The 24,824-nt window shown below is 36.3% G+C and overlaps 1 protein-coding gene and 1 long non-coding RNA gene across 3 annotated transcripts in view; both read left to right on the top strand.

The window, feature by feature from the left end:
* LOC118767926 overlaps positions 1-9,796 on the top strand; it is a 33,304-nt gene extending 23,508 nt beyond the window's left edge. Inside the window, exon 2 of the long non-coding RNA XR_005003836.1 lies at positions 9,732-9,796. This is a non-coding gene — a long non-coding RNA (uncharacterized LOC118767926). The remainder of the gene's footprint in view (positions 1-9,731) is intronic.
* LOC115224684 (katanin-interacting protein-like) overlaps positions 1-24,824 on the top strand; it is a 656,564-nt gene that overhangs the window by 394,647 nt on the left and 237,093 nt on the right. The gene's annotated exons all lie outside the window — the stretch shown is intronic.

The following is a 24,824-nucleotide window of genomic DNA, read 5'->3' as shown; positions in this document are numbered from 1 at the left end:
TCACCACTCACTGCATTGTCCTTTCTTTCCCACTTTGGTCTCTCGTGAGCCCTATCTAATTCATTCATTTATATTCATTTTCTTGTACTTCAATGGTAGGCTCTGGTACATCACCATCTCTCCACAGTTGACTGTGGTAACCATGTATCTCCTGTACAGCAAGACACCTGTTTCTGTGCCTCTAACATAGATTAACTTCTCATCACCCAACACAAAGCCACCTCACTCAATACTACTCTCCATCTCAGTTGCGGAATCTGTCTTACAAGTTACTTGGTGACCTCATCAGTGCTGGTGCCATGGGAAAAGCACTTGGTACCATCTGTAAAGAAAGAGCATCCAAAGAAGACTGTAGAGCTTGGGCCAGTCCTCTAGCTTGCCAGCTCCTGTCAAAGCTGTCAAACCCATATCAGCATGGAAGATAGACATTAAATGAGGCAATTTCTAATCATTACAAAAGCAAATTTTTGTCATGGTGTGTCATATAACCATTTAAGAGTTAAATGTCTTGTAGAGATGAAAAATAGAACAGTTTGGAAAAAGAAAAATTTTTTTAATAGGTCTAAGTTTAAGCACCTGATTTGAGAAAGGGTGAGAGATAGCTTGACAATTGTTCTGTAGTGTAATCAATAATCTGGTCGCCTGGCAGCAATAAATACATGGTCCGAGACCCATTAGCACTCCTGTTTCTCTTTTTTCTGTCTCTTGTTGGAGCTTATGATGCCTAACATCACTTTATGTTAATAACACGTCATAAAAGTTAAAACCAACTTTTAACCATAGAGTACTGTCTCAATAGCTTCGACTTTAATTCAAGCATTTCTGTTGAAAGCAACAAAAGCCAAGCAAGATGGTGGTTTTGCTAGTGGTGGTGGCACTGATGGCTGCAGAAAATTTTTCTTGTTTTTAAATATTCATCTGGAAAAATTGGTAAAATTTTAGTATTTGATTTTTTTTCCTCTTCCCTATCTAATGAAAAATGTTTAGTATTAAAATTATTCCACCACTTTCATCATGATCACTATTATCAGTAACAATTTATTATCAGTTGCCGTTATCATTTTCTACTACTACTACTACCACTAGCACCACCACCTTCACGATAGTAGTGTATAATAATTTGAAATTAGGACTTTCTTCACCAATGCTGCCACGACAACAATGAAGACAACAATCACAGCCGCCACAATTATAACTACTACCATCACCCACCACCACTACTATTCCTAACACCTCTACACTCGGTACACTCTTAGGAGCTTTAGGATGCGTATCCAGCCGTAGAAATAAACCAAAATACACTGGATCCTGGTGCAGCTCTCCAGCTTACCAGTTCGAGTCAAACCATCTAACCCATACCAGCATGGAAAACAGATACTAAATGATGATGATTTCAAATTTTGGCACAGGGCCAGCAATTTTAAGGAAAGGATAAGTCGGTTACATTGACCCCAGTGCATAACTGGTGCTTATTTTCTCAACTCCAGAAAGATGAATGGTAAAGTTGACCTCGGCAGAATTTAAACTCAGAAGGTAAAAGCAGACAAAATTCTACTAAGCATTTTGCCCAGCATGCTAACAATTCTGCCAGCTTGCTGCAATAATAATAATAATAATGGTTTCAAATTTTTCCCCAAGAGCAGCCATTTTGGAGGTAGGGATGAGTTGATTACATTGACCCAAGTGTTCAACTGGTAGTTATTTTTATCAAACCCAAAAGGATGAAAGGCAAAGTCGACCCTGGCGGAATTTGAACTCAGAAGGGAGAAATGCCTCTAAGCATTTTGTCCAGCTCACTAACAATTCTGCCAGCTCACCACCTAGTAATAATAGTAATAATATAGATTGTGCCTATAATTACTGGTGCATTGGAATGGCATAGGAGTGGCTGCGTGGTAAGTAGCTTGCTTACCAACCACATGGTTCCGGGTTCAGTTCCACTGCATGGCACCTTGGGCAAGTGTCTTCTACTATAGCCTCAGGCCGACTAAAGCCTTGTGAGTGGATTTGGTTGATGGAAACTGAAAGAAGCCCATCGCATATATATGTGTGTGTGTGTGTGTGTGTGTGTCTGTGTTTGTCCCCCCCAAGTTTGTTCGACAACTGATGCTGGTGCGTTTACGTCCCCATAACTTAGCAATAGAATAAGTACTAGGCTTACAAAGAATAAGTCCTGGGGTTGATTTGTTTGACTAAAGGTAGTGCTCCAGCATGGCTGCAGTCAAATGACAAACAAATAAAAGAATAAAGGAATTGGGAACTGCAAGGCAAGAGACAAATGACTTAAGAAGATTGGAATAGAATGAACCGGTAGTGCTTCTATAGAAAGTTTGCCTCCTAGGAAAGATTACGGCAGGATTCATGGAAAGAGACCCTGTGAGATCTTTGGCAACAGGATACTCTCTGCTCTCACAGAATTAACCAGAGCAAGTAAGATTGAGAGCTCTGAGAAGTAAAGTATCATAATAATATTTTCTACTTTAGGCACAAGGCCCGAAATTTTGGGGGAGGGGGCCAGTTGATTAGATCGACCCCAGTATGCGACTGGTACCTAATTTATTGACCCTGGAAGGATGAAAGGTGAAGTTCAATTCAGTGGAATTTGAACTCGGAATGTAAAAACAGACAAAATACCTATTTCTTTACTACCCACAAGGGGCTAAACACAGAGAGGACAGACAAACGGATTAAGTCGATTATATCGCCCCCAGTGTGTAACTGGTACTTATTTAATTGACCCCGAAAGGATGAAAGGCAAAGTCGACCGCGACGGAATTTGAACTCAGAATGTAAAGACAGACGAAATACTGCTAAGCATTTCGCCAGGCATGCTAATGTTTCTGCCAGCTCACCACCTTGTAAAGTATAATAGTAATGATAATACCACCACCTCCACTACTAATAACATTACTATCACTCAAGATTCTCAACACCATCACTGCTGTCTTTGCGATCTAAAATTGTTCCTGCTTGAACAGGATGCTGTTATATGGTATCACTAAACTTTATGAAAGAGACAAGTGAAATAGTTAATAATTTAGAAATATTGGACTATTATGGCCTTGAGGCATATAGTAACACATACTTGATATTCAAACTTATTATCACCACTTAGAGAACTTCATAATATTACACAACTCTGCTCCTTCACCACTATATAGTGTGTCAACAAAGGAGCCTCTAGACGGTTGCACAACCTGCTAGAAAGAGCAGTCAAATCACATTCAAATCATACCTAATTGTTTAAAACAAAAACGGTGCATTGGATAATCTCTCTCTCTCCCCCACCCCTCTCTCTCTCTGATTCTGCTGCTTTTGTAAACTCCCATGAGTCTTCTGTTATTATGGATTTGAATTGGGAGCTTGAATCATAGTGAATCTTTCATTAACGCAGCCATGGACCCTGCTCCAATGGATGCATTGCAGTTACTCTTTTGACAGAACTTGTTGATCCTGACCATTGACTTTCTAGGATTCCTCCACTCAGCATCAATGTAAGAAACACTGTTAGCTCATTTGCGGAGGTGCAATGGCCCAGTGGTTAGGGCAGTGGACTTGCAGTCGGAGGATCACGGTTTCAATTCCCAGATCGGGCGTTGTGTGTGTTTATTGAATGAAAACACCTAAAGCTCCACGAGGCTCTGGCAGGGGGTGGTGGCAACCCCTGTTGTAGTCTTTCGCTCCAACTTTCTCTCACTCTTTCTTCCTGTTTCTTCAGTAATGCTGCAATGGACTGGCGTCCCGTCCAGCTGGAAGGAATGCATACACTAAAGATACCGGGAAACTGGGCCCATGAGCTTGGCTAGGCTTGAAAAGGGCGCGTAAATAAATAAATATTCTATATAAAGAAATGAGAAACACTGTTAGCTCAGTTGAGCTTTTCTGCTATCTCTTCACAATCTGCCTTGCTGTCATCCCATGTCTTCACCATGTCCCTGGCAGGGTGGCTGAATGGGTACTATGCCTTGCCAAAGGGCAACCCATAACTATGCAGGGTACAGCTGTCACTCGGTGAAGTATTTCGAAATACCTGCATACCCATGCCTGAATATAAATGGGAGTCACAGCAGGAACATTATTCATCTAATCAGAGTTGATCTGTGACTTAACAACAGCAACACCAACAATTTCTGTGCCACCATACAATATTGTTCTTCGACAAAACAACAACAAAACAAAGAAACAGGTGAAGCATCATTCATCATATGTCTACATGATGAGGATAATTTGGGCTGAAACAACAGGAATAAGAGTGAATTGCTCTCCACTGTACAACCTTGCTTTACTATGATGTGTTTATTTTTAGAAAGAAATGGCATGTTCAAGGTTGGAAGGGGTAGTCACATCTGAAGGGCCATTTGTCCACCATTTGTCATCATCATCAACATTTGATATCTGATTTCCATACTGGCATGATGATGATGATGATGGTGATGACAATGTTACTCTGGCCATAAGGTGGTGAGCTGGCAGAAACGTTAGCACGCCGGGCGAATGCTTAGCGGTATTTCGTCTGTCTTTATGTTCTGAGTTCAAATTCCACTGAGGTCGACTTTTCCTTTCATCCTTTCGGGGTCGATAAATTAAGTACCAGTTATGTACTCGGGTCAATCTAATTGACTGGCCCCCTGCCCCAAAATTTGAGCCTTGTGCCTAGAATAGAAAAGAATGAGAGTCTGGCCTCTATCCTTTGCCCTGTCCAGCATACGCATTCCTATCAGCAGACACACTTCACTGACATGGCTCCCAGGGTCATTGAAGCCCATAAACCGCCATACTCCAGCAAGGACTGGACCTTGTGGTCGCACAACTGAACTTACCTGTGACTAAAAATATTAAACATCGAAAAACAACAAAAACAAAAATAAAATAAAGCTACATTACAATATCTTCAGATTATCATACTTCAATATGTTATGTCTACCTGTTCCATAAATCTGTATACAACAACAACAACAACTTACAGTCTATAAACTATTGCAAATAAAATAAGTGTAGTAAGTCATAATAATGGAATCGTTAAAGATTATAAAATCAGAATGACAGTGATGGTGCTTTGTAGATTGGGTGGTGTTGGTCGACTCTATTAAGTCTTGTAAATATTTGCATTCAGTCAAAAATTTTCTAAATTTCATGAGGATATTTACTACTGCGCAGCGAGAACGTATCTGCTATCTCTCTCTCTCTCTTTCTCTCTCTCTACACACACACATACATACATGCATAAAATATAAATATGATACATATAAGTATTTCATACATCATGACAACAAAAATATCATAAATCATAACTATATGATACAATACAAAAATTGCATATGCATAAAAATGTCCTGCATGTGTGTGTGTGTATGTGTTAAGGTTTTTATGTCATTTATACCGCATATTTTTTAATATTATTTTAAAGCCAGAACGTTTTTCTTATTATCAAACTTGTATTAAATTGAAATCAATCACAAACCCAGACTGTGATCAATAACAAACACTACTGTGATCGATGAAAAACCTCTACACAAAAACACAAAACAAAAAAAAAAAAATTAAATAAAATAGGAAAAAATGTATGTGAATTATCAGAAATATATTTTTGCAGTGGAAAATCAATACACACACACACCACACACCATATATATATATATATATATATATATATATATATATATATATGTATGTATATATATATGTATATACACACACACATATACATGTACCTTAGTCTGTTCAATGATCCAAGCACTATAGCTTCAGTTTTCGTTCTTCCAACGGGGGATTTATTGTATTAGTTTGGAATTGGGAGTCATGTTCTTTTGATAGGATTTGTACATTTTCATTAAATAATAATATATCATCATCATCACCATCATTGTCGTCATCATCATCACTATCACCTCTAATACCACCACCACCACCACCATCATTACTATCACCACCATTATAATCATCATCATCATCATCAACAAAACCATGATAGCTATTATTTTAAAGTCTGTGCTTTATTATTTATTCATCCATTTTTACCTTTTTGCATTTTATTGTATTTTTTCCCCATAATAACATAGGCTGGTTGAATCTGCCACAGGAAATCTAACCAAATTTTTTTCAATTTTAATTTTTCTTTTTTGTTTTTCTGTTTTTGTTTTCTCTTCCTCTATGAGGTCCTGTGAGGTTCAATGTTCTCAGATTTGATTTAACTACCCACTTCCTTTTCTTTAAGTCAATGTTCTACTCCACTGATAAAAGATATTAACCTCCCACCATGACCACCACCACCACCACCACCACCGCCATCATGCCAGCTGCTAGCATTTGCAGAAATTGTACTGGCTGTTCCAGAACAAGTGTTATTGCTATAGTTTATATTTCAAACATCACATAATACCACTGGCTTCATAGGAGAGATTGTGGAATGTCAATAAGTTCCATTGCTCAGAAGAATGAGAAATCTAACATTCAGGATGCTTGCTTTTATACTAAAGTTTTCCAAAAGATTAAGGTGTCGTTAGCTTGGCATTTGCCTAATGGCACTAATGAGCTGGAAAGAGCTTAAAACATTAGACTTGCCAATGCTTACTGGGCTTGAGTATGTTTGTCTTTGGTTTAATTGTTGCGAACACAATTTAACCAAATATCATTGCCTGCCCCCCTCTCTCTCTCTCTCTCTCTCTCTCTCTCTCTATCTCTTCACACACACACACACACATATATATATATGTATATATATATATATATATATAGGAAAAGTTTACGAAAAAAACAAAAGACGAAGACAGGTGGTGTACAAAACAAACAGATGTATTAGTATAACGCACAGGAATAGAAAAAGTTTTTTATGTTTCGAGCCTATGCTCTTCTACAGAAAGGGACACAGAAAAAACAAGGAGAGAAACAATATATATATATATGTATATATATATATATATATATATATATAAATATTAAATTATAGGATATATAAACATACACATATACACGCATATCATCATCCTCATCTATTAACGTCCATCTTCCTTGCTGGCATGGGTTGGATGGTTTGACAAGAGCCGTCCAGTCCAGTTAGAAGACTGCACCAAGCTACTGTGTCTGTTTTGGTATGGTTTTTACCACTGGATGCCCATCCTAACAACAACCACCCTGTATATATATGTCTTCTACTTTAGCTCTGGGCTAACCAAAGCCTTGTGAGTGGTGTATATATATATGTTCTTATGTGTATATGTCTATGTGTGTATTTCTTTATGTTTGCATTTGTCTCCCACCACCACTTGACTATTTGTATTGGTGTACTACATCCCAGTAAGTTAATGATTTGGCAAAAACACACTAACTGAATAAGTGACCAAACCTTTGATAAATAAGTACTTATCTCAATAAACCTTTCAAAGCATTGCCCCAGTTATATGACTGAAACAAGTAAAAGATCTTATGTTTGTATGCAAATATAGCAGTTTGGTTAGGGTTAAAATGTTAAAATGTTTGCTTTCCAGGCATATAGTTTGGGGTTCTATCTCACTTCGTGACACTTTGGACAAGTGTTGTCTTCTGCTGTATTTTTGCATCAGCCAGTACTCTGTAAGGGAAATTAAATTGAGAAACTGCATGGAGGCTCATCGTATATGTATATGAGTATGTATGAGTGTATGCAGGTGTGTGTGAGTGTGTTTGAGTGTTCTCTTGAGTCTTCATTGTGTGAGTGAAAACAGCAACAGTATTTGCGTCTCTTGCAAAAAATACATCACATTCCTTGGCAGTATCATAAAGACTAGTAGGACTGAAATACCTTACTTGAGAAATAAGTAAAAGATGGTATCAGGAAGAGCACAGTTGAATTCTGCCTCAATAAATCCTGTCTAACCCATGCCAACATGGAAAAAGCAGATGTAACAATATAGATGATTTTACACACACACACACTATGCTTTTGCAGTGTCTGTATTGGCTTTTACTAGTTTCTACAAAACTTGATGAGAGGTACATAAGATCTAGGACACTTCCCTGTAATATTGGAATTTTCTATAACATTGGAAACACAGATATTATAATTTGCATTGAAGGAAAGTGATTTGGAGACTGAAATCTGTAAAAGCAGACTATAATGCAGAAACAGTGCTTCCGGCAGTGAAAATATCTTGAAAACTATCTAGTTCAGATTCACAGACACTTAAGAGATAACCTTGTTAGACTAGTGGATAAACTTGAGGAGAAGGAGGGAATAAAATCTAACATATATCTCAAGGGACAAAAATAAAGAATAAACCACTTCATTGGGAAAGTGTTACATGGATACTTGATATCTAAAACAATCCCCTCTTAGTATTTTTTATATAAAAGATAACAGCATCAGTGAATATTAACTCTTTAGCTTTCACATTGTTCTGTCAAATGTAATGCTTATTTATTGATATGTTTTGAATTAACCTTGCATTATCTTATAGATATGAAATTTTGAGAAGCTTGCTTCCAACCACATGGTTCTGGGTTCAGTCGTTCTGCATGGCAACTTGGGCAAGTGTCTTCTACTATGGCCTCAGGCTGACCAAAGCCTTGTGAGTGGATTTGGTAGATGGGAACTGAAAGAGGCCCATTATATATGTGTTTGTTTGTGTGTGTGTATTTATGTGTTGTCTTTGTGTCTGTTTTTGACCCCCACCCCCACCATTGCTTGACAACCGATTTTGTTGAGTTTACATCCCCATAACTTAACAGTTTGGCAAAAGATACCAATAAAATAAGTACCAAGCTTACAAAGAATAAGTCCTGAGGTTGATTTCTGTGACTAAAACCCCTTTAAGGTGGTGCTCTAGCATGGCCACAATAAAATGACAAACAAGTAACAGAATAACTGTTAATTTTTAGAATGATATTGTAGGGTAGGTGTAATAGGCAAAAATCTGGCCAATTTGAACAGATATGGTCAGTTTATATAATAAGCTATGTAAAATCCAAACTGATGACATTTTCCACCTCATTAGCAACTGTGAAAGAATACTCTCTGAATATTGCCTCTCAACAAGGTATGATGTGGTTGTCGATGTAATTTGAATGAATTTCATTTTTTGATATTTAAAAATCATTGTGGTAAAATACTTGCTTCTCAGCCACATGATTTTGCATTCTGTCCCACCATGTAGCATGTTGGGCAAGTGTCTTCTATTAGAGCTTCAGGTCAACCAGAGACTTGCAAGTGGATTTATATCTATATATTGATGATGTGTATACTTGGTTGTCCAGAAAGTTCTGAGTGTTTTAAGTTAAAACACATGAAATGTAACACATTTAAAACTTTGCTGTTGCTTGAAGTGATAGTACATCTCATCTTTGTTCCTGACTAAAAGTAGACTTCTCTTTCATTGATGTTTGAAATGGATAATCAAAAATTTCATATTTGTGTTGTAATACTTTACTTTTTTAAAAAGGGCAAAAATGCTGGAAAGGCTTTCAAAAATATTTGTGAAGTTTATGATGATGATGCTGTTGGTGAATCAACTGTTCAAAGATGGTTTTCAAAATTTAAAGCTGTAGAATTTAGCTTGGAAGATGATAGTTGCAGTGGAAGTCCTTCAAACTAGGATGAAGATTTTCTGAAGGCAAAAATTGAAGAAAACTCAAATATCATGACTAGTGAACTTGCAGAGGAGTTGGAAGTTTCTAAAAGTATGCTCATGAACACCTAGTGAAACTAGGATACATTTTTTTGCTATAATGTATGGGTCTCTCACAAACTCTCACAAAAGAATTGCTTGGACTGGTATTCCATTTGTGATATGTTTTTGAAATGGAATGAAAGCATGCCCTTTTTTTAAACAACTTGTGACTGGAGATGAAAAATGGATTGTGTATGAAAACATAGTTGTGAAAAGATCCTGGAGTTTGAGTAAGGATCTCCCAAAACAGCTAACAAAGATGAATATCCACACCAAAAAAGCTATATTTTATATTTGGTGGGATCATAAAGGCATTATTTATTATGAGCTTCTCCCACAAAACCAGACCATTAATTCTGATGTGTACTGTCATTAGCTGGCTAATTTGAACCAAAAGCTCAAAGAATTGAGGCTGTAGATTGCCAACAGGAAAGGGGTAGTGTTCCAACAAGACAATGCCTGATTGCTTGTGTATTTGGTTACCCCCAAAAAGTTACATGAACTTGGCTGGGATCTCTTCCCCATCCATCACATTCCTCTGATAATGCACCATCTGGCTACCACTTGTTTTTGTCTCTACAGAGAAAAATATTTAATGATTTAGATGGAGTCAAAATGCATCTAGATAACTTTTTTTCTTCAAAACCAGTCAAATTTTATGCTGATGGAATATTTAAATTGCCTGATGGATGAGCGAAGGTCATTAATGATAATGAAAATTATTTCATTTAATAAAATTACTTAAAAGATCAATTATTTATATCCCTTTTTGCATATTGAAAAACACTCAGAACTTTCATGATATCATAATATTTATATAAATATATATATATATATATATCAAATAAAATCAAAAACAGAACACAAAGGATGTTGCGGTACACGTGTTTCAAGCTTTATAAACGACCTATTCTTACATCAGTGTATAATAGATATAAAAGATGGTTTGAAGCTCTCTACAGACACATGCATAGATATTCCAAAGAGTTACATCACACTATGAAAAATATGAAAAGTACATGTAGTATTATCCATAATAATAGGTTTATCATATCTCCCTGAGAAAGTGTATTTGTAAAATTTCACAACCAAATAGGCGTATAGGGTATCATTGGATTTTGAAAATCTGTCCATACTGTATCACTTGTCAACATAGAGTGAATGTTAAATAGATTTGAATGGGTTCATTCTCCTTGTAAGGAAATAGAAATAAGAAGGAAAGAGGAAGAAATCCAGTGACACCCTACACAAATCTGGGTGAAGTCAATTGCTACTGCAAAGATATTACTGGCATTTTGCAGGAGGGTAATGGTCTTCCTTGGTCATGAGTGGACAGTCGTTGCCCATGCGTGTGTGTGTAACTGTTTGTGTTGTATTTGTCCACCACCATTGCTTGACAACCAGTGTTTGTTTGTTTGCATCCCTGTAACTTAGTGGTTCAGCAAAAGAGTCCAGCAGAATAAATACAAGACATAAAAATAAGTACTGGAGTTTATTTGTTCAACTAAACCTTTCAAATATGTGCCCCAGCATGGTCAGAGTCCAGTGACTGAAACAAGTAAAAGAAAGATGTTATTTAAAATTACCCCTAATTAAAAGCAGATATCATATTATGTTGAATATTAGCAAGAGAAAATACCATAATTTTGATCTATGTTAGTAAAAATTTTCAGGTAGGAAACACCTGTATCTCTAAGATGAATTCTTTATACATTTAATAACAGTTTTTAGCTTTCTTTACAAGGAAAAAATTCTGAACCAAGTTGTTTGGCCTCAGTGTCAGCCCTAATTGTGGTAACCTTTGATCAAATGAAGTCCATCTTTTTTGATTTTTTGTTTTGATACTGTATTTAAGACTATGTTATCCAATGTGTCCCTTTTTGCTGTTTAAGACAGCAAGGTATGATTTGAGGGAGTTTATCAGTTATTTCTAAATGATTGAGTAACTACATAGAGGCTCTCTCATTAGCTCATGATATGCTTGACAGGCAAGATATGCTTGGATTAATTCTCATCATAGTTATTTTTACTCTTGAATTGGTCATTAAAATTATGATGAAGACGATGCTACAATTAATTATATCAATAATATGAGAGTTACCCTTACAAGAACATATTTTTGTTTCTGTTGTTGTATTTGTGTAAATTGATGAAATTTTTATAACTGAATTTGCCATAAAACAGAAAACATAAAAATGGGAAATTCAAATGAATCTAAAGCTTTTTAAAATTTCATAGTAATTTTCAGAAATTTCATAAGCTGGCCTCTGCTGCTTTCTGAAATATTTTTCTCATTTAAGCAAAATTTCTCCAAGAAATTTGGCTACTTGTAAAAGGATATATCGATTAAAAATTCATTTAAAATGGAATGGACTTGGAATGGTACTCTTTGGCTTTCAAAAGAAATAAAATGAAATTAAATGGTTCATTTTTTTTTTAAATACTTGAAATGCAAATAAAATTTGATGAAAATGAATTTCAAATTTAGCTGGTATTAAATATTTAGTTTTCCTGTTTTAATTGTTATAGAGTAAATTTCTAGTTGCCTGCTGTTTAAGAACCCACTGAGTATGTGTGAAAATTCATCATTTTATGGACTTAAATTTGGTTTCTGTTCCTGAAGTGTTTGATTAAATCACTTACTTACATGCTTGGCTCAATACCTCAGAAAAAAAAAAAACCTTTGTAAATAATGTTAGAGCTTATGATATCTTGCTAAAAAAAAATTCATTGTTTCACTTTATTAGATGAATGTTAAGGTTGTCTAAAGTAGAAATAGTATTGTTAAAATGAAGACAGATATTTTCAAGTACTATATACATTCATGTAAACCTGGCAGCTAATCTGCAAATACTAAATCTACGCTGAAGGCATTCTTTGGTAAGGTTTCCAAAGTCACAGAAACATTTGATTAGAAATCTTTAAGAGTATTTCTGTAATGTCTAGTGGATGCTCAGAACATTTTCAAAATTTCATGTATGATTTTCTACAAGAATGGTTTATTTTATTCAAATATTTTAACCCTTTAGCACTTAAACCAGTCATATCCAGCCCAAATAGTCTACCTGTTTAATGTTCGAAGTGGCCAGGTCTGTCCTCTCACACCTACCCTACAATCTCATTCTAAAAACAAACCATCACATCAGAAAAATCTTAAGGTTACAAGATAATTCATGATTAATTCAAAACAATGTGAATAAATAGGCATTACATTTGACAGAGGAATCTGAATACTTAAGGATTAAAGCACATTTTGTGAACAGTAGTCATTAGTTGATGGTTACCAGTTTCTGAAAGCCAGTGTCAGTTCATTGCATTTATGTTGACAACAGAGACAGGAGGGCTGCATCTGTGAGACTAGTGTGAGGTAACTACTGCTAAATATTTTTGTTTGACACACTACTTTGTCAGTTTTTCATCAGTGTCTACATTTGTTTTACTAATATACTATATGGTATCAAAAAGTTCCTGGAATAATTCTGTAGCACATCAACAGATGGCAGCGCATGGTTGCATGTGCAGTGGGAGCTAGCAGTGACATTCAAGAGGTGGTGTGCTGAGTGGCATCACTGTGTTTACTTTGCAAGTCTTGAATTTGTATTTTTGTGATCATATGGGTGCAGGAGTGGCTGTGTGGTAAGTAGCTTGCTTACCAACCACATGGTTCCGGGTTCAGTCCCACTGTGTAGCACCTTGGGCAAGTGTCTTCCGCTATATCCTTGGGCTGACCAAAGCCTTGTGAGTGGATTTGGTAGACAGAAACTGAAAGAAGCTCATTGTATATATGTATATATATGTGTTTGTGTGTCTGTGTTTGTCTCCGCGACATCGCTTGACAACTGATGCTGGTGTGTTTACGTCCCTGTAACTTAGCAGTTTGACAAAAGAGACCGATAGAATAAGTACTAGGCTTACAAAGAATAAATCCTGGGGTCGATTTGCTCGACTAAAGGTGGTGCTCCAGCATGGCCGCAGTCAAATGACTGAAACAAGTAAAAGAGTATATGTACACTGTAGTCTCCTATATTGTCATGGACAGGAACAAAGAGCCAATGTGAAATTTTGCATTAAACTTAGGAAGTCTATTACAAAGACACTGAGCATGCTTTGGCAAGCTTACAGTGATGAGGGAATAGGTTGTACACAATGTTTTGAATGGTATGAGCACTTCAAAAGCAGAAGGACATCCGTAGAAGGTGATGAGTGATTTGGAAGACCTGCCACGTGTGTCACCCTTATAAATGTGGTATTATGCATTGAGAATTAGTACAATTACCTGTTTTGCTTAAAAAATCTTTCACAGGCATGCACACATTTCTATATGTAGATACATTGCCAACCTTGACTTGTGTGATGCCCTGTAGAATTGTAATGTGTATTCTTAACATGATGTATACTATTCTCATCAATCTGTAGGGTCTTAACCACATTAACTGACCAATTAATATATCATTCACTTATCTGGAACCAAGTCACAGCTTCTAGGCTTGACATCTCTTGTCTCTTCATATGTTTTCAAAATCTTTAAAATCTGGCCATTTTTAACACCATTTAGAATGATTTCTTTTTAGCTAACAGGATATGGACAGTAAAGTTATTGATTGTAACTATGATCCACTAATTTCACATAAATTATTGATGCAAAATGGACTCCATCCTTTCCTTGAGAAATGACTGCAAAAATAAATTTTTGCTTAGGAAGACTTGCATTGAAATGAAATAAATTATTTATTTCTAGCTTGCTGAGCTGTTTTTCCCTGGTTTCTATTTTTACAGACAATTCCAATTTAGATACTGTAGAACATTTAATTTCTTCCTTCTGGGATGACAATATTGCTGTCATTCTTTATTAAGATATTAATCAGCATTAACCACTCTTGTTAAGATTTAAATATATTATTTAAAAAAATTACAGAACATTACAAGTATTTGAATGCAAATAAAATGTTAAAATTTGTTATATTGAATTTCATTTCCACTTATTCAGTATCATTACTAAAGTTAATCTTTCTGAGCTATAATGAATGGGGAATTCATATGGCCTAGTGGTCAGGGTGTTGCACCATTGTGGTTTCAATCCTTGGACTAGGTAATGCAGGGTTTTTGTGTGAAGTACTACATTTCACGTTGTTCCAGTGCACCCAGTTAAAATGAGTATCTCTAGCACCAGGAGATAAATCCTGCAATGGAAAAATTTGTGAGATTTATTGTCAACTAGCAGCACTCAGAGAAATTCTGCAGGTTATTTCAAATACTGAGACTGTTGGAAGTTATGCAGAGAACCAGGAAACACATGGTTTCTTTTGAAATTATATTTTTTCCGAAACATTTGATTCATGTGATGATAGTGTAAAGTCCACATATGTAATACTCTGAAGGTGCAATCTTAAAAGAGAACATCTTTGAAGACTACATTCTTTGTTATATACTTGTCACCTCTTCTGCTTTGAGAGTCGTTATTGATTATTTTTATCTTTACATCAGGAATTATACCATCATATCTAATGGAATGAAATCTTTGATGTAATCGGTTGTACCTCCTTCAGTGTTGACTGTATATCTGTGCAGGCATGGCTGTGTGGTAAGAAGTCTGTTTCTCAGCCACATAGTTCTGGGTCCATTCCCATTGCGTAGCACCTTGGACAAGTGTCTTCTACTAAAGTCTCAGACTAATCAAAGCCTTGTGAGTGAATTTAGTAGACAGAAACTGAAAGAAGCCTGTTGTGTATGTGTATGTGTTTGTTCCCTACCACTGCTTTATTACTATTGTTGGTTTGTTTATGTCCCAATAACTTAGCAGTTTGGCAAAAGTACTGCATAAGTACTAGGAATAAAAAATAAAGATGCTGGTTGATTTGTCTAACTAAATTCTTCGAGACAGTGCCCCAGCATGGCCACAGTTAAATGACTGAACAAGTAAAAGATAAAAAAAACTAAGCAAGATATATTTTGTGGCTAATTAGCAGTGGCCCAGGCATGCAACTCTCTTTTCTGCTCAACGCTGTTGTATTATCTAAAAGAAATGCCTCTGATATGGTCCAACATAGCTTTGCCCTAGTGTCATTGCAGCTAGAATGCAAAAGTGTTGGAATAAATACTGCAAGGTGTCTTTTCTTGTCTGCTAATGGTTCCACCAATCCACTAAAGTGGTTTTACCTTTTACCTTTTTACTTGTTTCAGTCTTTGGACTGTGGCCATGTTGGGGCACCACTTTGAAGGGTGCTGTCAAGCAAATTGACCCCAGCACTTACCTTTTAAAGTCTATACTTATTCTTTTTTGCTGAACTGCTAAGTTACAGAGATATAAACAAACCAGCATTGGATGTCAAGTGGTGGTGGTGGTGTTGGTGGTGGTGGTGGACAAACACAGACACACTCATATAGATACATAAACGCATGCACACACATACACATACATATATCTGTCTGTCTCTCTCTCACTCTCTCTCCACACACACACACATATATATAAAGGGTAAAGACCCCCTCCATTCATGAATAACCATGAGATTGAACCTAGAAAGTTCCCCTCCAAGGAACAAGTCCAAGCAAGGTTGCTTATGGAAGACCAGCAGTTGCCCATGCATACCAGCCTTCTGTCTTCATGCCACTGATGTTATCCAAGGAAAAGGCAAGGGTTGATACAGCTTGGGACCAGTGATGTCACAGCTTATTTTTAACAGCCAACTGAACTGGAACAACATGAAATAAAGTGTCTTGCTCAAAAACACAAAACACAGTCCAGTCCAGGAGTCGAACTCTCTACCTCATGATTGTGAGCCTGATGCTCTAACCACTCAACCATGCACCTTCTCCACGCACAAACAAACAAACATAAACACATACATACATAAATGTGTATATATATATATATGGAAAGCGGACGTTAAATGATGATGATGATGATGATGATGATATATATAGAAAGAGACAGACAGAGAGCCTTATGCATGGACATATATATATTTACATATATATACATATAAATATATATGTCCCCACATGAGGCTTTGGTTGGCCTGGGCCTATAGTGGAAGACAGGTGGCTGAAGGTGCCATGTAGAGGGACTGAACCCAAACCACATGGTTGGGAAGCATGCTTCTAATCCTGAAATGATGAAAAGCAAAGCTGGTCTTAGTATAATTTAAACTCAAATATTAGGGAGTCAGTCAGAAGGTAATCATAATATTATTCTGTTCTGTACCGACAATGCTTTAACAAATCCTAATATACTGTCCTGCAAACATTTTTTAATATTTGTGGAACTGTACATATATTTGCACTTGAACCCATTGTCCTTATGAATGAACTATAGAAGCTGCCTCTTAGAGCTGTGGTACAATATATATATATATATATATATATATATATTAATCAATATAAGGGTAGCAAAAAATTCAATACCAATCTGACCGTGGCCGTTGCCAGCCTCGCCTGGCACCTGTGCAGGTGGCACGTAAAAAGCACCCACTACACTCACGGAGTGGTTGGCGTTAGGAAGGGCATCCAGCTGTAGAAACATTGCCAGATTAGACTGGAGCCTGGTGCAGCCTTCTGGCTTCCCAGAACCCCGGTCGAACTGTCCAACCCATGCTAGCATGGAGAATGGACGTTAAACGATGATGATGATGATGATGATGATACTATATATATATATATACAGACTATACATACACACACACACACATGCACTCCTGCACCTATATATTTATATATACATGCACATACACTCTCAATCATATATTTATATCTATACGTATATACATATAGATATAAATATATATATGTACATGCATATAGGTGTTTGTGTTCACATACACATACACACACACACACACACGTACACACAATACTTTGATTATTATATATTCAAGTATTATATATATTATATATAATGCTTCATTATATATATATATATATATATATATATTATATATATATATATGTATGTATATATTTAATACTTCTTATATATATTCCTCAGTGAAGTGTGTTATGAACAACATAAATGAAATAAGTGTTATATGTATGATAAACTACCCATAGTTTATGAGTTAGTTGTCTTAAACTTAATGCAAATAGTGTGTATATAATATAATGCCTTCAGTTTCATTCCATAGTTCCAGCATTATGTACTTAAACTGTAGCAAAATACTGTTATAGAATTTATAAAAAGACAAATGTATGTGCATCACTAATATGATTGTTTAATCCATTGCTTTCCCTCGTTTTTGCTATTGTTTTTGTTTAGACCCAGGTTAACCCTAATGAAGCAGATCGAAACCATTTCATCTGTGACCATTCCATCTTTTATTTTTGTGCAGAGAACTCAGGACAATATTATCCAATGTGTGTTTGGTTGATTTGATTATATTATTGAAGAATATCTGTAGAATTTACCTCATTTTAATGATATTCTTTTACTCAATCTTTCTCCCCCACATCTCTCACTCTTATTTATGTATGTATATATATATATATATATATATATATATAGTTATGGGATGTGAAGGCACATGGCTCAGTGGTTGGAGCATCGATCTTACGATCATGAGGTTGTGAGTTCGATTCCTGGACCAGGCTGTGTGTTGTATACACATTCCTTCGGTTCACTCAGCTGTGAGGCAGTTGTCCAATGCTCAGATGAGTAGGAGGGCACTGCAGTGAGCACAGAACCTTTGTCTACTTTGATCTTTGAAGGCCTCATTTGCATATTTGCTTCTATAACTGAAAGCTGCACCCATGCTCATCTTCACCTGGGCTCATGCATACAGATTCAATGCTCACTGCAGTGCCCTCCTACTCATCTGAGCATTGGACAACTGCCTCACAAATTATCATGCAACTTGTTACCAAGCCCGTCCAACATTGGCTGTTCATTCCACTGCCATCCATTTTCAGAGAGAGGTAGATATATTTACTTACTTATCTCATTTGAAAATTTCTTACTTATGGGAAATAGAGATGGTCATTCATTGAGAAAATGAAGAATTTTATTGAGCATAAACTTTGGAGCAACTTGGTAAAAAAGGGACTGGTGTAGAGCTAAGGCGTTGAGCAGCTTGACATGTTCTTTAATTCAGATATTGGTACTATCATCCCATGTCACATATGAACAGCGTGTACTTAATTTGTTTGTTTCATTCAGTTTGTCCTCAGATTGGATGAAAACCCAGGTTCTACTCCTACTTAATAGCTGTGTGTTTGGCAGTAGAAAGGACATCCAACTATAAAATTAATTGCTCTAACTAATAAACCATCTCTTGTTAATAATGCAAGCATTGAAAAATTGATATAAAATAGAAGGAAGACAACAGTGTTCAGGTTGCTGTTGATGTTGTTATTTAGCCCCGGGTCAGATTTGATTGCACAGAACTATGATCAAAGGTATTCCAGCTTTGTAGGAGCCAAACTGGCAGAATCATTAGAGCATCAGATTGAATGTTTTACAGTAATTGTTTTAGCTCTCTGGGTTCAAATCCAGCCTCAGTCAGCTTTGTTTACATTTTTTTCTTTTTTTTTTATGGTTGGGTATGCACCATAACTAATATACCAGTTCATAGGAGTAGAACAGGGGAATTGATAGCTACCTTGATCCAAATATTTGTGTCCTGAGTTCAAATTTCACCAAGGTAATAATGGCTAAGATTAATCATTGACCATAATTGCACCTCCCCCCCATTTAGCCAGCAATTAGCCAGCCAGCAAAGACAAGTAGACCAGCAACCAGTGTAGAGACGCTGGCAACTGCATGCTGATGCTTCAACCTATAACAGATTGAAAATTGACAGGAATATACAATGTATCCTTCTTTTCAAGATTGAGGGAATTTAACTGTTATTTCTAGCAGGTCAAACAGTCACATAGATGCTGTCTCTCTTTGAATTTGCAAGAAAGAAAACATTCTTCTAGATACCGGCAATGTTTATTCAAACCATATCGGGACAATTACCCCTCCAGACAATTCCCCCCCAACAACTACCCTCAGGACAATTATTCCCTTTGGTTAATTACCCCCTTCAATATATTTAGAAGTTTTAGATCATCATCTTGCTGTCCTCAGGAGTAATTGTCCTTGGGGGTGTTATTGTCCATGGGGAGTTATTGTCCTTAGGGTGTAAATGTCCTAGACTCATTCAAACACAAACCTAATCCATTTTAGTATCTTACAAGATTTAACAGTGATGGTACAGTAATTGAATATAATTAATTACCACTCCATCGGTTACAACAACAAGGGTTCAAGTTTATCCGATCAACAGAACATTCTGCTCGTGAAATTAACATGCATGTGACTGAGCACTCCACAGACATGTGTACCCTTTATGTAATTCTCAGGGAAATTCAGGGAGACACACAGAGTGTGTCAAGGCCGACCCTTTGAAATTCAGGTACTGCTCATCTTTGCCAGTTGAATGAACTGGAGTAATGTGAAATAAAGTGTCTTGCTCAAGGACACAATGCATTGCCAGGAATTGAACTCATGACTTTACCATCATGAGCTGAATACCCTAACCACGAAGCCATGTGCCTTCACAATTGACTATAAGAGTGTCATATATATTATATTTCTTTTATTTTTCACTTGTTTCAGTTATTGGGCTGTGGCAGTGCTGGAGCTCCACTTTTAAAGTTTTAGTCAAAATTTAGTCAAGCAAATTGGCCCCAGCTCAATTTTTTTTAATGCCTGATACTTACTCCACTGCTCTCTTTTTTTTTTGTCAAACTAAGCTATGGAGATGTAAACAAACTGACACCGGTTTATCAAGTGGTGGTAGTGGTGGTGGACAAACAATAACATAGACACACATGCACATGTATACATACATAGACACACACACGCATGCACACATGCATGTTTATACAAACACACACATACATACAAACACATACACACACATGTACATACATGCATGCATGCATACATAAATACATACATACTTGATGCATCTCTTTCAGTTTCCATCTACCAAATTCGCTTATAAGACTTTGGTCAGCCAAAAGAATAGTAGTTGAGTAGAAGACACTTGCTTAAGGTACCACACACTGGGATTGAACCTGAAACAATATGTGTTGGAAGCAAATTTCTTACCGAACAGCCATGCTTGCGCCTATACAGAATGTTATTAGGAGAAATATAGAGACTTTACAGGAATATCTTATTGCAGAAGCTCATAAAAGGCTGTGTAAGAGAAATTGTAATATTCTGAAAGCAGAAGCAATTTCAAATCAATCAGTAAAGTGATTAGTAAATTCTAAGAGTAACATCAAATGTATCTTTCTTGTTTGTTTTTGCTGCAAAGCTAAATCTGCTGTAACTTTTTAAAGAAACTGTTTACACTGGAATTGGTATTGTGTATGGATGTCTGTAGATTTGTGTGTACATATGTGTGTCTGTGTGTATGGTACGTTACATGGAAACATGCTACTATGAAAATTCCAAGGTCTGGCAGTTCAAGGAAAACAAGCTATGACTATAGAAAGAGTTTCTTGTTTGTGAAACCCAAACAGCATTTGGATGAAGATGCTATGAGTTTCAAGTCAGGTAAGATGGCACAAATTGATCTGGAACTAAGAGAGAAAGTTTACCAAAGCACTTCCTCTGGAAATAACAACAGAAGAAATTAAGACTGGCGATGCCATATCAATGGGATAAGGGTTGCAGAGTTGAAGCAAGAGAGGGACCAGTTAAATTAGAGACTTGCAGGAAGGTCATTGATGTAGAGGAGAAATAGAATTAGACCAAAAATAGAGCCCTGAGGAATGCCAGCTTTAATGGAATATTCAGAAGAAGTAGCGCCATCCAGAGTTACACACACACATGCAATGACCAGAAAGGGGTGACCTGATAATCTGAAAGACCTCTCCACGTACACCATAGGCAGTGAGATTATGGAGCAAACCAGCATACCAACCTCTATCAGAGGTTTTGGATATATCAAGAACTATAGCACGACCCTCTCTTGAAGTAATGGTTTCATCCATTGGTCTATGACCATCCTGGGACACTGCTTCCAACCCCAGTACTTATATTCAGTTTGGTATTTCATATATGAACAGTTGATGAAGTCTATTGTCAGAACCTAAAGTGGTTGAATGTTCTTGAATAAGAATTTATTTGTTAGACAAAATTAAGTGTTACGGATGATTGCTTGATTCTGGAAGGATATCTAGCTTGTTCTTACTATTCATGGAAGCATATCTAATATTTATTTATTTTTGTTCATCTTAACATATTTGTTTCTGATATGGATTTAACTGCATCTTCTTTGTTCAATTCATATACTTCAGTTATTTCTATCAGTCAGTTTCACAAATGCATTATCTCTCCTGTGAACACATTGTAATATAAACCAGCATTTGTCAGAATGTTCTCTTTGGATTGTTTGTAATATACTTTCTGGTTGTAATTCATATTTCACTTATATCAAGTGCACTTGAGTGTGATGTGGTTAAAATTGTTGTAGAATGATTAATTATTTCTGCATTAAGCAACAGAAATTAACTGACTTGCTCAATGGAATTAGTGAAATAAGTGAAACTGAGAAGCTGCTTTATGAAACACAAATGTATCTTGAGATATTTAAATTAACAAATCACCAGAGACCTTTCAATCTAACTGCAGTGAAGATAAACACAATATTAAGATATTGAAAATATCTTAACATTGAAATATATATTATTGTTATCTATAATAATAGGCATAGGCTGTGTGGTAAGTAGCTTGCTTATGAACCACATGGTTCCGGGTTCAGTCCCACTGTGTGGCACCTTGGGCAAGTGTCTTCTACTATAGTCACAGGCTGACCAAAGCCTTGTGAGTGGATTTGGTAGACGGAAACTGAAAGAAGCCCGTCATATATATGTATGTATATATATATATGTATATGTATGTATGTATGTGTGTGTATATGTTTGTGTGTCTGTGTTTGTCTCCCCAACATCGCTTGAGAACCGATGCTGGTGTGTTTATGTCCCCGTAACTTTGCGGTTCGGCAAAAGAGACCGATAGAATAAGTACTAGGCTTACAAAGAATAAGTTCTGGGGTCGATTTGCTCGACTAAAGGCAGTGCTCCAGCATGGCCACAGTCAAATGACTGAAACAAATAAAAGAGTAAGAGTATACCAAAATACTAGTACCAATTTGACAAGCATCATACATGATAGAATGGCTACTTACAAGGCAACCTCACTAATGCTGGTGTTGTTGTTATACTGAAATGCATCCAGTACCCTTTGTCAAGTGAATGGAGATAACATAGGATTACGAGGACCCTTAAGCTGTATCAAGGTCATGTCGACTTCTCTGGCACTGGTACCATGATAAATGTACATGGTATACTCTGAATAGTGGTTCATATTAAGAATGAAACCAAGCTGTAGAAACTGAGCCAAAATGTAATGTAAAAGCAAAACATGGTCACTTCAAATTAGAACTGATTCTACCATGTCACCTTATCTAACTGCTGTCAGTGTGAAAAGCAAATGTGAAACAATAATACTGCATTTTCAGATATACAGATAGAATTTTTCAAACCAAAATTTACAGCTAAAAAAGGTAGGTTGACTTATACAGTAAGATGATTATGGAGAATCAAAAATTGTCAAATGCACAGGATTTGGAAAGATAATTATAATGTTTGAATGGTTACACTACATATATATACTACTATGACAACCTGTATACCTGTATGCAAGTAAATGCAGTAATAATGATGGAGGTGGTAGTTGTGGTGGTGATGTTGGCTGCATCATCTGCATTGTTGGCATTTTAAATATCTTGAAGTATAATCTTCTGTTGCAGAATGTTTTATGTCTGAAAATAGATTTATCTATAACCCTTGATAATTATTCTTTTACAGGTAAATAATCAAAAGTCGGTTTTAATCAGCTGTTTTTAACTTAATTTTTGTTGTGAGTAAATTTAAACTTGCTGCCATTTTGATTAAAAAAGTTATATGATCAATACATATTTCTAAATAAACAGCAGGTTAAATTTTGAAGAAACACAAATAAGGATTCTATAAAATCATAAAATGAAATAAAATAAAAAAGTATGTTGTTTTTTTCAGTTGATATACTCATTTATTTATTTTTTTTTTTTTATTTTGGTTGATATATTGGGTTGGCAACTAAGTCCCCACCATTTAAAAAAAAATTTGGAATCTATTTTTATTGAGAATTCTATTTTTGAATCATTTTGGAATCTATTTTGTTTTGTTTTTTTCTAGTTAATTTTAGTTAATTTTTGTTTATTTACATATCATTAAAATGGAATGTCAAGTTAAGAAAAAGGAGCATTTTCGACACCCCCCTTCTAATTGCTTTTAATCAAGGTTCTAAGGCTGCAAAAGCTGCTCACAACATTTGTGCTGTGTATGAAGAGGGTGCCATAGCTGAAGAACCAAGTCCAAAAATGGAAATTTTGACCTCAAAGATGCCCCTTGTTCTGGCCATCCAGTTGAGTTCGATGAAGAGCGATTAAACCAACTTTTGCACAAAAATTCTCAAACAGCAAGGGAACTAGCAGAGAAAATGGAATGCTCCCACACTGCTATAGTGAAGTATCTTCACTCGATGGGAAAGGTTCAGAAGTATGGAACATAGATTCCGCATGCTTTAAGTGACAACAACAAAAGCCAACGAGGCACAATCTCCGCTGGTTTGCTTGCTCATCACCACTCAACTCATGGACACAAGCAATGATTTCTTTACCGAATTGTTACTGGTGATGAAAAATGGTGCCTGTACATCAATATCAAGCAGTGTAAAGAATGGCTTAGCTCTGATAAGCAAGTGACATCGTGCATGAAACAAGATCTTCATCTGCATAAAACGATGTTGTGTGTATGGTGGGACTGGGAAGGGATTATCCATTATGAATTGCTTGAACAGAACCAAACCGTCAACGTGGAACTCTATGTCCAACAGATGGAATGACTCAACACGGTTATTCTAGAGAAAAGACCTAATCGGCAGCATGGAGTTCTTCTGTTGCACGACAATGCTTGCCTTCATATCACCAATATCACCAAGGAAACCATTCAAATGCATGGCTGGGAAGTGCGGCCACACCAGCCTTACTCACTTGATTTGACACCAATGGATTTCCATCTCTTTCAAATGCTATGCGCAGAGTTTTGTTCAATTCTGATGCAGCATTGAGAGCTTGGTTGGATCAA

Source organism: Octopus sinensis, linkage group LG2 (assembly GCF_006345805.1).
Source record: "Octopus sinensis linkage group LG2, ASM634580v1, whole genome shotgun sequence".
In the NCBI taxonomy this organism is placed as follows: domain Eukaryota; kingdom Metazoa; phylum Mollusca; class Cephalopoda; order Octopoda; family Octopodidae; genus Octopus; species Octopus sinensis.
Note: the sequence above shows the minus strand (reverse complement) of the source record. Positions and strands in the feature narration are given on the sequence as shown.